General features: G+C 31.4%; 1 long non-coding RNA gene across 1 annotated transcript; it reads left to right on the forward strand.

Moving 5' to 3' along the window:
* The first annotated feature begins 3,743 nt into the window (after positions 1 to 3,743).
* On the forward strand, positions 3,744 to 4,918 carry LOC136043239 (uncharacterized). The gene is made up of 2 exons (XR_010621573.1): positions 3,744 to 4,194; positions 4,784 to 4,918. It is a non-coding gene; the product is annotated as an uncharacterized LOC136043239 (long non-coding RNA).
* Positions 4,919 to 17,699: the final 12,781 nt, after the last annotated feature.

A 17,699-nucleotide genomic window follows, 5' to 3' on the forward strand; every position in this document is an offset into this window, starting at 1 on the left:
ATTAAAAAGCAGAATTGTGGCAAAGAGTCAAACTTTAGCGTAAAGAGCGAGGGATTGCGGAGGGGACAACCCATTTCATATACGGAGTAATTTCTGTTCGTTTTAAGTTTTAATGTCGCTCCTTACTTTCAGTTAAAAAAACTAGTTTTTTTTATGTAATTTCTGAACGTTTTTGAATTAATGCATGTTTGATTTTGGCTCTCCACACATAAATTATTAAAATGAAATTTGCATATTAATTCCTTTTTTGGCTAAATGGCTTTCTCTTAGTTTTGATCAGAAGATTTTGAGAAATAAGGGATGGGGAAGGAGGCCTAGTTGCCATACATTTTATCGGTTACATAAAAAGGCAACTATAAATTTTAATTTTTAACGAATTTTTCTATTAGTAAAAAATATACGTAACTTAAGAATTATCTTACGTAACAAACTTTTATATTCTTTAATTTTTATTATGTATATGAGAGGGTTTGTACCCTCGTTAATACCTCGTTCTTTACACTAAATCGCAAGTTTTGTCCCAATTCTTTAAGAATGACCCCTGAATCAGAAAGGCCGTAGAATGAATAGTTGAAATTACTAAAAATACTATAGCATAAAGAGCGAGGTATTTATCTCCTCCTAAATACCTCGCTCTTTATGCTAAAGTATTTTTAGAACCCCTCACATGCGTAATAATCTCTGTTCGTTTTAAGTTTCAATGCTACTCTTTACTTTCAATTGAAAAAAAATTTTCCATGTTTACTTTTTCATTGTTTTTTTATAGTAATTTTAGAAAATCCTGCGCCCTTTTCATTGAATTTCTGTTCCCCCATGACACATTTCTCCATGGAAAGATCCTCCCACATAGCCCCCTCCCCTCAACCCCACCCCCAAAACCAAAAAAAATCCCCTGAAACCGACTGTACACTTCCCAATAACCATTATTATATGTAAACACTGGTCGAAGTTTGTAAGTTGCAGCCCACCCCCAGGGACTTTGGGGGAGTAAGTCATTCCCAAAGACATAGTTATTATGGTTTTTGACTATGCGGAACAAAATGGCTATCTCAAAATTTTGATCTGTTGACTTTGGAGAAAAAATGAGCGTGGGAGGGGGCCTAGGTGCCCTCCAATTTTTTTGGTCACTTAAAAAGGGCACTAGAACTTTTCATTTCCGTTAGAATGAGCCCTCTTGCGACATTCTAAGACCACTTGGTCGATACGATGACCCCTGGGGAAAAGAAAAAAAAAAAAACAAAAAAAAAACAAACAAATAAACACGCACCCGTGATTTGTCTTCTGGCAAAAAATACAAAATTCCACATTTTTGTAGATAGGAGCTTGAAACTTCTACAGTAGGGTTCTCTGATACGCTGAATCAGATGGTGTCATTTTCGTTAAGATCCTACGACTTTTAGGGGGTGTTTCCCCCTATTTTCCTAAATAAGGCAAATTTTCTCAGGCTCGTAACTTTTGATGGGTAAGACTAAACTTGATGAAACTTATATATTGAAAATCAGCATTAAAATGCGATTCTTTTGATGTAGCTATTGATATCAAAATTCAATTTTTTAGAGTTTTGGTTACTATTGAGCCAGATCGCTCCTTACTACAGTTCGTTACCACGAACTGTTTGATAGTTTTGACTGATCAAATAAAACATGAAATAGTAGTAACCCCATTTCTGACCGAATTAGCAGAATTTACCTCACCTTATAATTTGGAATACAAGATTGTGATACCATAGACTTGGGCCTTAACTAGTTACTCAAGTGTATTCTATTAGAAATATTCAGTAGTGCTAAACTTTACCATAAACTTTTTTCTCAGTGAGCACATCTGGCTGGCAGAAACACCCTCCTGGGATAACTTGATGATTTATTGTCCCGAAATTAAAGGCTCATAACCAATTTTGTTAAACTCGTGACCTACACAGATCATTTTTTAGGCATAAAATTCAAAAAAATGTAAATTTCATTTAATAAAATATGGAACCATTTTCGCCTACGTTGTCTACGTGCATTATGGTGGTTAGTACTCCTCCGTTCTTATCTAGATTCCGTTAAGACTCCGTTCTTATCCGTATTATCTAGTTGTCTACGTGCATTATGGTGGTTGGTACTCCTCCGTTCTTAGTCAAGTGAACAGCCCCTTGAGTAAGAAATTAATAATTATACAGTTACTAGCTGATGGGGTGCGTAAGTCGTTACGCGCCATATCAGTTACACGCCATTGTAGTTGTGTCCCACCTGTGAATATATATATATATATATATATATATATATATATATATATATATATATATATATATATATATATATATATATATATATATATATATATATATATATATGTTTTTAACTACGTAAAACTTGCGAATATACAACATTCTTCGATTTCCTCTTGTCTGTGCATATAAATAGATTGTCAGGTTTACCGACTCTTGAACATGCAACATAAAATTGTCCATGGGAAAAACAATCCGTATTCAGATCTATACCTGATTATTCTAATGATTGCCATTGAGCTTTGTTGATGGTGATAGCTAATCGAACATTCCCTGTGCCCCGTCGTCATTTATATATCCCCCTGTGCCCCCGGCATCCCCGTTGTAGTTGTGTCCTGGTTGTCATTTATATTCCCAGTATCCCGGTCGTCATTTGTGTCCCAGTGTCCCAGTCTGTAATTTCTCTTTGAGCGTCCCGGTCGTCATTAATATTCCTTGTGTCCTGGTCGTCATTATTGCGCGCCCCCAAGCCCCCCGCCCCGCGCGCGTAAGTCGTTACGCAACATATTAGTTACGTGCCATTGTAGTTGTGTCACTGTGTCCCACCTGTGAATATAGATAGATATATATATGTTTTTAACTACGTAAAAATTGCGAATATACAACATTCTTCGATGTCCCATTGTCTGTGCATATAAATAGATTCTCAGGTTTACCGACTCTTGAACATGCAACATAAAATTGTAAATGGGAAAAACAATCCGTATTCAGATCTATACCTCATTGTTCTAATGATTGCACTTGAGCTTTGTTGATGGTGATTGTTAATCGAACATTCCCTGTGTCCCTATCGTCATTTATATATCCCCCTGTGCCCCCGGCATCCCCGTTGTAGTTGTGTCCCTGTGTCCCGGTCGTCATTTATATTCCCAGTATCCCGGTCGTCATTTGTGTCCCAGTGTCCCAGTCTGTAGTTTCTCTTTGAGCGTCCCGGTCGTCATTTCTGTCCCGGTCTGTAATTTATCTTTTAGTTTCCCGGTCGTCATTTATATCTCCCGGTCGTTATTTGTGTCCCAGTCTGTAATTTCTCTTTGAGTGTCCCGGTCGTCATTTATATTCCCTGTGTCCCGGTTTTTAGTTTTCTTTTTCTCCTTTATTTTTCAGTTTTTTCCTTTTTTTAGTTTTTTTTCTTTTTAGTTTTTTTTTGTAGTTTTTACCTTTTTATAGTTTTTTTTTAGTTTTTTTCTTTTTTAGTTTTTAGTTTTGTACCTTTTTTTAGTTTTTTTTGCTTTTTTAGTTTTTTAGTATTTTATTTTTAGTTTTTTTTGTAGTTTTTACCTTTTTTATTTCTTTTTCTTCTTTTGTATTAATGCTAAAGCCAAGGTTCGAACCTGGAACCTCTCGGACCTAGAACCTGGAACATAACGCTTTACCAACTCAGCTACTTCGGCTTGAATACATTCGTTTTTGAACTGGTATATGATGAAATGAAATGATGAATGAAGCTAAAATAAAGGTAAAAACCAATAAAAAACTAAAAAAAAAAACTGAAAAAACTAAAAAAAGGCAAAAACTACAAAAAAAAACTAAAAACTAATAAAAAAAAGTAAAAAAGCTAAAAAACTAAAAAAACTAAAAAAAACTAAAAAAAGGTAAAAAACTAAAAAAAAATAAAAAATAAAAAAAAAACTAAAAAAAAGGAAAAAACTGAAAAATAAGCTAAAATAAAGGTAAAAACCAATAAAAAACTAAAAAGAAAAAAAGGAAAAAACTAAAAAAAATTTTCATCTAAAAAACTAAAAAAAACTAAAAAGGGTAAAAACTAAAAAAACTAAAAAAGAAAAAAATAAATGACGACACTCAAAGAGAAAGCGACCAGGACAAAAGGAATGTTCGATTAGCAATCAACAAAGCACCGGGACACAGGGAGTATAAATGACGACCAGGACATAAGTAAAAAAAAAACTAACAAAACTAAAAAGAAGGTAAAAACTACAAAAAAACTAAAAAGAAAAAAACTAAAAAAAGGCAAAAACTACAAAAAAAAACTAAAAACTAATAAAAAAGCTAAAAAACTAAAAAAACTAAAAAAAAGGCAAAAACTACAAAAAAAAAAACCAATAAAAAACTAAAAAAAAACTGAAAAAACTAAAAAAAGGCAAAAACTACAAAAAAAACTAAAAACTAATAAAAAAAGTAAAAAAGCTAAAAAACTAAAAAAAATAAAAAAAACTAAAAAAAGGTAAAAAACTAAAAAAAATAAAAAATAAAAAAAAACTACAAAAAAGGAAAAAACTGAAAAATAAGCTAAAATAAAGGTAAAAACCAATAAAAAACTAAAAAGAAAAAAAGGAAAAAACTAAAAAAAATTTTCATCTAAAAAACTAAAAAAAACTAAAAAAGGTAAAACTAAAAGAACTAAAAAAGAAAAAAATAAATGACGACACTCAAAGAGAAAGCGACCAGGACAAAAGGAATGTTCGATTAGCAATCAACAAAGCACCGGGACACAGGGAGTATAAATGACGACCAGGACATAAGTAAAAAAAAAAAACTAACAAAACTAAAAAGAAGGTAAAAACTACAAAAAAACTAAAAAGAAAAAAAAACTAAAAACTAATAAAAAAACTAAAAAATCTAAAAATCTAAATAAACTAAAAAAGAAAAAAAGGAAAAAAATAAAGGAGAAAAACAAAACTAAAAAACGAATGTATATACAGACCGGGACACCGGGATACAAATGACGACCGGGACACAGGGAATATAAATGACGACCGGGACACAGGGACACAACTACAACGGGGACACCGTGGGAAACAGGGGGATATAAATGACGACCGGGACACCGGGACAGGGAATGGTCGATTAGCAATCACCATCAACAAAGCTCAAGGGCAATCATTAGAATCATGAGGTATAGATCTGAATATAGATTGTTTTCCCATGGACCATTATATGTTGCATGTTCAAGAGTCGGTAAACCTGACAATCTATTTATATGCAAAGACAATGGGACAGCAAAGAATGTTGTATATTCGCAAGTTTTACGTAGTTAAAACCATATATATATATATATATATATATATATATATATATATATATATATATATATATATATATATATATATATATATATATATATATATATATATATATATATATATATATATATATATCTATATCTATCTATATTCACAGGTGGGACATAGGGACACAACTACAATGGCGCGTAACTATTATGGCGCGTAACGACTTACGCGCGCGGGGGGGCTTGGGGGGGGGGGCGCGAAGCGCCCCCACAAACTAGGTGTTGGGGTGGCGTGAAGCGCCACCCCAACAGCTAGTCTATATATATAAAAATAAGTTGTCTGTGTGTGGATCTGTGGATGGATCAGGTGACGTCATGTTTGTTCGCATATGACGTCTGAATTATTTCACACTAATACAAAAGAAGAAAAAAACTAAAAAAGGTAAAAACTACAAAAAAAAACTAAAAAGAAAAAAAAACTAAAAAAGCTAAAAAACTAAAAAAAACTAAAAAAAGGTAAAAATCTAATAACTAAAAAAAACTGAAAAAAATAAAAAAGGCAAAAACTACAAAAAAAATAAAAACTAATAAAAAAACTAAAAAAGCTAAAAAACTAAAAAAACTAAAAAAAAATAAAAAAAGGTAAAAAACTAAAAAAACTAAAAACTAAAAAAGAAAAAAACTAAAAAAAAAGGAAAAACTGAAAAATAAAAGAGAAAAAGAAAACTAAAAAAATATGAATACATATATATAAAAATAAGTTGTTTGTGGGTTATGTCTGTCTGTCTGTCTGTCGAGTGACGTCGTGTTTGTCCGCATATGACGTCTGAATTATTTCACACTAATACAAAAGAAGAAAAAAAACTAAAAAAGGTAAAAACTACAAAAAAAACTAAAAAGAAAAAAAACTAAAAAAGCTAAAAAACTAAAAAAAACTAAAAAAAGGTAAAAAACTAAAAACTAAAAAAAACTGAAAAAACTAAAAAAAGGCAAAAACTAAAAAAAAAACTAAAAACTAATAAAAAAACTAAAAAAGCTAAAAAACTAAAAAAACTAAAAAAACTAAAAAAAGGTAAAAAATAAAAAAAAAACTAAAAACTAAAAAAGAAAAAACTAAAAAAAAGGAAAAAACTGAAAAATAAGAGAAAAAGAAAACTAAAAAAATATTAATAAATATAAAAAATATAAATATAAATATAATATAAATTAGCAATCAACAAAGCACCGAGACACAAATGACGACCGGGACACAGGGAGTATAAATGACGACCAGGACATAAGTAAAAAAACTAAAAAAAACTAAAAAAAGGTAAAAACCCCAACAGCTAGTATCTATATAAAAATAAGTTGTCTGTGCGTGTGTGGGTCTGTCTGTCGGGTGACGTCATGTTTGTGTGTCGACTGACGTCATGTTTCCAACTGACGAAATTACAGACCGGGACATCGGGACACAAATGACGACCGGAACACCGGCACATAGGGAATATAAATGACGACACTCAAAGAAAAAGCGACCGGGACAAAAGGAATGTTCGATTAGGAATCACCATCAACAAAGCACCGGGACACAAATGACGACCGGGACACAGGGAGTATAAATGACGACCAGGACATAAGTAAAAAAACTAAAAAAAACTAAAAAAAGGTAAAAACCACAAAAAAACTAAAAAGAAAAAAAAAAACTAAAAACTAATAAAAAAACTAAGAAAGCTAAAAAACTGAAAAAAACTAAAAAAGAAAAAAAATAAAAAAGGAAAAAAAATGAAAAATAAAGGAGAAAAACAAAACTAAAAAACGAATGTATATACAGACCGGGACACCGGGATACAAATGACGACCGGGACACAGGGAATATAAATGACGACCGGGACACAGGGACACAACTACAACGGGGACGCCGGGGGGCACAGGGGGATATAAATGACGACCGGGACACCGGGACACAAGGAATATAAATGACGCCAGGGACACTCAAAGAGAAATCACAGACTGGGACACCGGGACACAAATGACGACCGGGACACAGGGACAAAACTACAAAGGGGACGCCGGGGGCACAGGGGGATATGTAAATGACGATGGCGACACAGGGAATGGTCGATTAGCAATCACCATCAACAAAGCTCAAGGGCAATCATTAGAATCATGAGGTATAGATCTGAATACGGATTGTTTTCCCATGGACCATTATATGTTGCATGTTCAAGAGTCGATAAACCTGACAATCTATTTATATGCACAGACAATGGGACAGCAAAGAATGTTGTATATTCGCAAGTTTTACGTAGTTAAAAACATATATATATATATATATATATATATATATATATATATATATATATATATATATATATATATATATATATATATATATATATATATATATATATATATATATATATATATATATATATATATATATATATATATATATATATATATATATATATATATATATATATATATATATATATATATATATATATATACATATATATATATATATAGATATATATTCACAGGTGGGACATAGGGAAACAACTACAACGGCACGTAACTAATATGGCGCGTAACGACTTACGCGCGCGGGGGGGCTGGGGGTGGGAGCGAAGTGCCCCTACTAACTAGGTGTTGGGGTGGCGCGAAGCGCCACCCCAACAGCTAGTATATATATAGATATTAAAAATTTCTCTTTCAACGACCTTCTTGCAATTAAAAATTTGTCTTTGAAAGATTTTCTTAAATACTTATAATGACGTCATATACTAAGCATCGCCATAACAAACATGACAACAACTAACTTCATGACGACATACAGCTCAATCCTTATAATGACGTCAGTCGACAGACAGACAAACAACTTATTTTGCATATATAGAAGATCACATAAACTACGTAAACTACATTAAAATACGAAAGATTAAATACGGTCACACCTTCCTTAAAGTTGTGACTTATTTAGATCATATTTGTTGCCAGAAATGGCAATGTGCGACTTTTAGGAAAGAACTAAGTAGCCGATATCAAGGCTGGTTCCCGGCACGGCAAGCTTGTATATATTCAGAGTTCAGAGTTCAGAGTTTTATTCATCAATAAATACAGAATGAAAATTCAATACTCTTATACCCCCTCGAAAGGATCCATGGCCAGGGATACAAGGGGATACAAAAAATATAAAATAAGTAACAACCAAAAAAGAGAACAATATTCAAATAATAAATAAGATGAAAAAGAGAACATACTTGAGGCCTGGGAGTCAAAGCGCAAAGAGGACAACCACATACCGTGTACAAACACTCAGGGGACATAAGCTCCTCAGAGGAAAAAGAAAAGAAACTGTCGATTTTCTTCTAACCGCAGACAATGTAAGTCTTTTCGTGATGTCATAGCTTCACCATAGGTATGATACCATCACTCTGGCCTTTAAGGTGATGTTATCATCACCATACCTTTTAGTTGTGTCCCTTTAGATCATTTTGTGGCCAAAAATGTATGTATCCCAGCTTTTAAAAAACCACGTAGCCGATTTTTAGGCCGGGCCCTGGCACTCAGCATATGGAACGCTTGTATATATTTATTTTACTGCATCAACCTCCAAATGAATCACCTTTGATGGCTTTTCTTTCCTCGGGAAACTGGAGGGCTCTCCATGGAATACAAAGAACGTTAAAGGGTCCCAATGACTTGTAATCAACAGTTGTATAGTTTGTGGCATCTTTGTGGGTTTGTACTAGGTTTTGCACAACATATTGTTGGCTTCGAAGAATTTAATGGTGTTGTACTTCTAACGTGATGTTTCTTTCTTCTTAACTTTCATTTTTGACTCAACATTTTTGACTCGCATATCATTCTCGCTGCTGCTCATCTTCCAAACGCATATTTTTTGTACTTGCTGTGATATTTCTTTTAACCACTTGTTCTTCACTTTCATTTTTAATTCATTCCGTTTCCTCGTTGTCGCAACTATTGTAACAGCATAGTTATTTTTGTTGTTGACTTTTATTTTTGACTCGTTCGGATTCTTACCGAACGAGTGATGTTTCTTTCTTATTCACTTTCAATTATGAACTGCTTGTCATTCTTGCTGGTAGCCCCGGACGGTTGGCTAAAAAGGACAATCATCAGCAATCTGTCATCCTTCATCCACAGAACGTGGCCTTGCCATATCAACCTTTCTTTCATTATAGCCCAAGAAAGTGGGATTGAACCACATTTTTCGTAAGACCTACTGTTAGAAATATGTTCAGTCAGCCAGATACCCAGAACAATCCGTAAGCAATTTCTCTGGAAAACATTTAGTAAATTTTCATCTGCTTTTCGGAGCGCCCATGCTTTAGAGCCATGTTTGACCACTGTCATCACTGTAGCTTACCATATTCTAATCTTGGTTGGCAGACTTATCTTTCTATTCTTCAAACTTTTTTTTAACTATGAAAAATACACCCTGAGCCTTAGCTATTCTACTTTTAACATCTTCACTGCTCCCATTGTCTTTACTAATAATACTACCAAGGTAAGTGAAGCTGCCAACCTGATCAATCTTTTCGTTACCCAACGTCACCTTTTCATCTTCACTTATTCCTAGCCTTAGTGACTTGGTCTTCTTCAGATTAATTTTCAAGCGTATTCTAGCACCCTGAACTCGCAAAACCTCTAAAAATTCATTCATTTTGCTCACACTTTTACCTAATATGCTTAAATCATCAGCATAATCTAAGTCCAGGAGCATTTTTCCTCCCCATTTGATTCCATGGTCTCCATTTGCCTTTCCTGTGCTCCTTAAGACGAAGTCCATCAAAATGATCCATATAAAGGGGGATAGAACACAACTCAGCTTAACTCCTGATTTAATACAAAACGAGTTGCTAACCTCATTTCCTACCTTAACCGCAGCAGTATAACTCTTGTAAATAGCACAAATCACTCTAATGTATTTTTCAGGTATACCATATAAGGATAAGACCTTTGCTAACACACTAACGCTCTTCTATTAACAGAATCAAAAGCTTGCTCATAATCGATAAAACTGAGGACCAAAGGTGTTTGACAATGACGGGACTTCTCAATTATTAACCAAAGAGTGAAAGCTTGGTCGACACATCCCCTACCTTTTCTAAAACCGCACTGTTCTTCCCTTAAAACTTTGTCTACAGCATCTCTCAGTCTAAAAAGTATCATATACTCAGTACTTTAGTGCCTACAGAGACCAGACTAATGCCTCGATAATTATGACACTCACTCTGGTCACCTTTCTTATACAGTGGTTTAATGAAGGTTTTCGTAAAATCATTAGGTACTTCCCCTTTTTCAAAAATCACGTACATAATCTTCAGTAGCTTATTCCTAACTTCAGAGCCACCGTATTTAAGAAACTCATTTATCACACTATTAACACCTGGAGCCTTATTATTTTTTAATCATTTTAGCACTGTCGCTAATTCTTCCTCACTAAACAGATCTTCCTTCACATCCAAGGTATCACAAACTTTTTCATTTTCATCTATATCTTTTCCTGCAACTGTATCTCGGTTCAGCACATTCTCAAAATGTTCCATCCATCTTTCTTTAACTTTGTCCATATTACTAATTGTGGCCCCATTTCTATCTTTAACTGGAACTAGCCCAGATTGACTACTCCCTTTCAATTTATTAACATATCAGTATAATATTTTACTATTATGCCGTCTGGCCGCGTCTTTCAGATCCTAAGCAATTTTATCCATGACCTCCAATTCAGATCTCCTTAGTTCATATTTTAATGATTTCTCCACTTTCTTTACATTCCTTTTGTTTTCATACGACCTATCACTCAGATAATTCTTGTACAAACCCCTTCTACTCTCTATTAAACCTAAAGATTTTTCACCAATATTCGTAGTTGTGGTCTTAGCACTCTTCCCTAAGACACCATCAGCAAATTCACAAATTGTTTTTCTTAAATTATTCCATCCATCTTCCACACTGTTAAATTTTAAACTCTCAAGTTTAGTATTCAACTGTTCCTGGAAGTTTTTCCTCAAATTTTCATCCTGGAGTCTACCAACATCATAACTTTCCGGGAGGTAGTTACCCTTCCGAAATTTCAGCTTGAAATTAACCTTAGACACTACTAAATGGTGATATTTACTTTTAACATCAATAACAGTACTCCTATACACCTTAGTATCTTGTATTGATTCTGCTAGTCTTCGGTTTACAATAACATAATCAATAAGATTTGTTGTCTTATCATCACGTGAATACCATGTCAACTTATGGTTCATTTTGTGACCAAACACCGTATTAGTTATAACTGGGTTGTTATACCTACAAAATTGCAAAAGTCTGTAGCCATTACTGTTTTCTTTTCCTACACCAAATTTACCTAGGCTAGGATACCATCTATCCCTATTTCTACCAACCTGGGCATTAAAATCTCTAGCAAAAACACCATATTTCTACCTGACACCCTGTCTATTTGCTCCTGTAACTGTAAGTAAAATTCATCTGAGTCACTAGTATCTCTATCAATTGGTTCAAATGGGGCATATAATACTATAACTGATACCCCGAAATTTTTAGTTATAATATATATATATATATATATATATATATATATATATATATATATATATATATATATATATATATATTATATATATATATATATATATATATATATATATATATATACTAGCTGTTGGGGTGGCGCTTCGCGCCACCCCAACACCTAGTTGGTGGGGGCGCTTCGCGCCCCCCCCCCAAGCCCCCCCGCGCGCGTAAGTCGTTACGCGCCATAATAGTTACGCGCCATTGTAGTTGTGTCCCTATGTCCCACCTGTGAATATATATATATATATATATATATATATATATATATATATATATATATATATATATATATATATATATATATATATATATATATATATATATATATATATATATATATATATATATATATATATATATATATATATATGGTTTTAACTACGTAAAACTTGCGAATATACAATATTCTTTGCTGTCCCATTGTCTTTGCATATAAATAGATTGTCAGGTTTACCGACTCTTGAACATGCAACATATAATGGTCCATGGGAAAACAATCTGTATTCAGATCTATACCTCATGATTCTAATGATTGCCCTTGAGCTTTGTTGATGGTGATTGCTAATCGACCATTCCCTGTCCCGGTGTCCCGGTCGTCATTTATATCCCCCTGTTTCCCCCCGGTGTCCCCGTTGTAGTTGTGTCCCTGTGTCCCGGTCGTCATTTATATTCCCTGTGTCCCGGTCGTCATTTGTATCCCGGTGTCCCGGTCTGTATATACATTCGTTTTTTAGTTTTGTTTTTCTCCTTTATTTTTTTCCTTTTTTTTTCTTTTTTAGCTTATTTAGATTTTTAGATTTTTTAGTTTTTTTATTAGTTTTTAGTTTTTTTTTTCTTTTTAGTTTTTTTGTCCCGGTCGTCATTTATATCCCCCTGTTTCCCCCCGGTGTCCCCGTTGTAGTTGTGTCCCTGTGTCCCCGGTCGTCATTTATATTCCCTGTGTCCCGGTCGTCATTTTTTATCCCGGTGTACCGGTCTGTATATACATTCGTTTTTTAGTTTTGTTTTTCTCCTTTATTTTTTTCCTTTTTTTTTCTTTTTTAGTTTATTTAGATTTTTAGATTTTTTAGTTTTTTTTATTAGTTTTTAGTTTTTTTTTCTTTTTAGTTTTTTTGTAGTTTTTACCTTCTTTTTAGTTTTGTTAGTTTTTTTTTTACTTATGTCCTGGTCGTCATTTATACTCCCTGTGTCCCGGTGCTTTGTTGATTGCTAATCGAACATTCCTTTTGTCCTGGTCGCTTTCTCTTTGAGTGTCGTCATTTATTTTTTTCTTTTTTAGTTCTTTTAGTTTTTACCTTTTTTAGTTTTTTTTAGTTTTTTAGATGAAAATTTTTTTTAGTTTTTTCCTTTTTTTCTTTTTAGTTTTTTATTGGTTTTTACCTTTATTTTAGCTTATTTTTCAGTTTTTTCCTTTTTTTTTTAGTTTTTTTTTATTTTTTATTTTTTTTAGTTTTTTACCTTTTTTTAGTTTTTTTAGTTTTTTTAGTTTTTTTACTTTTTTTATTAGTTTTTAGTTTTTTTTGTAGTTTTTGCCTTTTTTTAGTTTTTTCAGTTTTTTTTTAGTTTTTTATTGGTTTTTACCTTTATTTTAGCTTATTTTTCAGTTTTTTTCCTTTTTTTTAGTTTTTTTTAGTTTTTAGTTTTTTTAGTTTTTTTTTAGTTTTTTCAGTTTTTTTTTTAGTTTTTTATTGGTTTTTACCTTTATTTTAGCTTATTTTTCAGTTTTTTCCTTTTTTTTTAGTTTTTTTTAGTTTTTAGTTTTTTTTAGTTTTTTACCTTTTTTTAGTTTTTTTAGTTTTTTTAGTTTTTTAGCTTTTTTATTTTTTTTATTAGTTTTTAGTTTTTTTTGTAGTTGTTGCCTTTTTTTAGTTTTTTTAGTTTTTTAGCTTTTTTATGTTTTTAGTTTTTTTTGTAGTTTTTGCCTTTTTTTAGTTTTTTTAGTTTTTTAGCTTTTTTATTTTTTTTATTAGTTTTTAGTTTTTTTTTGTAGTTTTTGCCTTTTTTTAGTTTTTTCAGTTTTGACGTCACCTGATCCAGTTTTTTCAGGTGACGTCACCTGATCCATCCACAGACAGACAACTTATTTTTATATATATCTATCTATCTATATATATAAAAATAAGTTGTCTGTGGATGGATGGATGGATGTGTCAGGTGACGTCACCTGAAAAAACTGGATCAGGTGACGTCAAAACTGAAAAAACTAAAAAAAGGCAAAAACTACAAAAAAAACTAAAAACTAATAAAAAAAATAAAAAAGCTTAAAAACTAAAAAAACTATAAAGGTAAAAACCAATAAAAAACTAAAAAAAAAACTGAAAAAACTAAAAAAAGGCAAAAACTACAAAAAAAACTAAAAACTAATAAAAAAAGTAAAAAAGCTAAAAAACTAAAAAAACTAAAAAAAGTAAAAAATAAAAAAAACTAAAAAAAAAGGAAAAAACTGAAAAATAAGCTAAAATAAAGGTAAAAACCAATAAAAAACTAAATAAAAAAAGGAAAAAACTAATAAATGACGACACTCAAAGAGAAAAAAAAGGCAAAAACTACAAAAAAAACTAAAAACTAATAAAAAAAAATAAAAAAGCTAAAAAATTAAAAAAACTAAAAAAAGGCAAAAACTACAAAAAAAACTAAAAACTAATAAAAAAGCTAAAAAACTAAAAAAACTAAAAAAAAGGCAAAAACTACAAAAAAACTAAAAACTAATAAAAAAAATAAAAAAGCTAAAAAACTAAAAAAAACTAAAAAAACTAAAAAAAGGTAAAAAACTAAAAAAACTAAAAACTAAAAAAAACTAAAAAAGGTAAAAACTAAAAGAACTAAAAAAGAAAAAAATAAATGACGACACTCAAAGAGAAAGCGACCAGGACAAAAGGAATGTTCGATTAGCAATCAACAAAGCACCGGGACACAGGGAGTATAAATGACGACCCGGGGGAAACAGGGGGATATAAATGACGACCGGGACAAAAAAACTAAAAAGAAAAAAAAACTAAAAACTAATAAAAAAAATAAAAAATCTAAAAATCTAAATAAGCTAAAAAAGAAAAAAAAAGGAAAAAAATAAAGGAGAAAAACAAAACTAAAAAACGAATGTATATACAGACCGGGACACCGGGATACAAATGACGACCGGGACCCGGGACACAGGGAATATAAATGACGACCGGGACACAGGGACACAACTCCGGTACACCGGGATACAAATGACGACCGGGACACAGGGAATATAAATGACGACCGGGACACAGGGACACAACTACAACGGGGACACCGGGGGAAACAGGGGGATATAAATGACGACCGGGACAAAAAAACTAAAAAGAAAAAAAAACTAAAAACTAATAAAAAAACTAAAAAATCTAAAAATCTAAATAAGCTAAAAAAGAAAAAAAAAGGAAAAAAAATAAAGGAGAAAAACAAAACTAAAAAACGAATGTATATACAGACCGGGACACCGGGATACAAATGACGACCGGGACCCGGGACACAGGGAATATAAATGACGACCGGGACACAGGGACACAACTACAACGGGGACACCGGGGGGAAACAGGGGGATGTAAATGACGACCGGGACACCGGGACAGGGAATGGTCGATTAGCAATCACCATCAACAAAGCTCAAGGGCAATCATTAGAATCATGAGGTATAGATCTGAATACAGATTGTTTTCCCATGGACCATTATATGTTGCATGTTCAAGAGTCGGTAAACCTGACAATCTATTTATATGCAAAGACAATGGGACAGCAAAGAATGTTGTATATTCGCAAGTTTTACGTAGTTAAAACCATATATATATATCTATCTATATTCACAGGTGGGACATAGGGACACAACTACAATGGCGCGTAACTATTATGGCGCGTAACGACTTACGCGCGCGGGGGGGCTTGGGGGGGGCGCGAAGCGCCCCCACCAACTAGGTGTTGGGGTGGCGCGAAGCGCCACCCCAACAGCTAGTAGATATATAAAAATAAGTTGTCTGTGTGTGGATCTGTGGATGGATCAGGTGACGTCACCTGAAAAAACTGGATCAGGTGACAAAACTGAAAACTGAAAAAACTAAAAAAAGGCAAAAACTACAAAAAAAACTAAAAACTAATAAAAAAAATAAAAAAAGCTAAAAAACTAAAAAAACTAAAAAAAGGCAAAAACTACAAAAAAAACTAAAAACTAATAAAAAAGCTAAAAAACTAAAAAAACTAAAATAAGGCAAAAACTACAAAAAAAACTAAAAACTAATAAAAAAAATAAAAAAGCTAAAAAACTAAAAAAAATAAAAAAAATAAAAAAAGGTAAAAAACTAAAAAAACTAAAAACTAAAAAAAAACAAAAAAAAGGAAAAAAAACTGAAAAATAAGCTAAAATAAAGGTAAAAACCAATAAAAAACTAAAAAAAAACTGAAAAAACTAAAAAAAGGCAAAAACTACAAAAAAAACTAAAAACTAATAAAAAAAGTAAAAAAGCTAAAAACTAAAAAAACTAAAAAAAACTAAAAAAAGGTAAAAAACTAAAAAAAATAAAAAATAAATAAAACTAAAAAAAAGGAAAAAACTGAAAAATAAGCTAAAATAAAGGTAAAAACCAATAAAAAACTAAAAAGAAAAAAAGAAAAAACTAAAAAAATTTTCATCTAAAAAACTAAAAAAAACTAAAAAAGGTAAAAACTAAAAGAACTAAAAAAGAAAAAAATAAATGACGACACTCAAAGAGAAAGCGACCAGGACAAAAGGAATGTTCGATTAGCAATCAACAAAGCACCGGGACACAGGGAGTATAAATGACGACCAGGACATAAGTAAAAAAAAAAACTAACAAAACTAAAAAGAAGGTAAAAACTACAAAAAAACTAAAAAGAAAAAAACTAAAAAAAGGCAAAAACTACAAAAAAAACTAAAAACTAATAAAAAAGCTAAAAAACTAAAAAAACTAAAAAAAGGCAAAAACTACAAAAAAAACTAAAAACTAATAAAAAAAATAAAAAAACTAAAAAACTAAAAAAACTAAAAAAACTAAAAAAAGGTAAAAAGCTAAAAAAACTAAAAACTAAAAAAAACTAAAAAAAAGGAAAAAAAACTGAAAAATAAGCTAAAATAAAGGTAAAAACCAATAAAAAACTAAAAAAAAAAACTGAAAAAACTAAAAAAAAGGCAAAAACTACAAAAAAAACAAAAAACTAATAAAAAAAGTAAAAAAGCTAAAAAACTAAAAAAACTAAAAAAAACTAAAAAAGGTAAAAAACTAAAAAAAATAAAAAATAAAAAAAAACTAAAAAAAAGGAAAAAACTGAAAAATAAGCTAAAATAAAGGTAAAAACCAATAAAAAACTAAAAAGAAAAAAAGGAAAAAACTAAAAAAAATTTTCATCTAAAAAACTAAAAAAAAACTAAAAAGGTAAAAACTAAAAGAACTAAAAAAGAAAAAAATAAATGACGACACTCAAAGAGAAAGCGACCAGGACAAAAGGAATGTTCGATTAGCAATCAACAAAGCACCGGGACACAGGGAGTATAAATGACGACCAGGACATAAGTAAAAAAAAAAACTAACAAAACTAAAAAGAAGGTAAAAACTACAAAAAAAAAAGAAAAAAAAACTAAAAACTAATAAAAAAACTAAAAAATCTAAAAATCTAAATAAACTAAAAAAAAAAAAAAAAGGAAAAAAATAAAGGAGAAAAACAAAACTAAAAAACGAATGTATATACAGACCGGGACACCGAGATACAAATGACGACCGGGACACAGGGAATATAAATGACGACCGGGACACAGGGACACAACTACAACGGGGACACCGGGGGAAACAGGGGGATATAAATGACGACCGGGACACCGGGACAGGGAATGGTCGATTAGCA

The sequence above is a fragment of the Artemia franciscana genome, unplaced genomic scaffold, assembly GCF_032884065.1.
Source record: "Artemia franciscana unplaced genomic scaffold, ASM3288406v1 Scaffold_3833, whole genome shotgun sequence".
Taxonomy (NCBI): Eukaryota; Metazoa; Arthropoda; class Branchiopoda; order Anostraca; family Artemiidae; genus Artemia; species Artemia franciscana.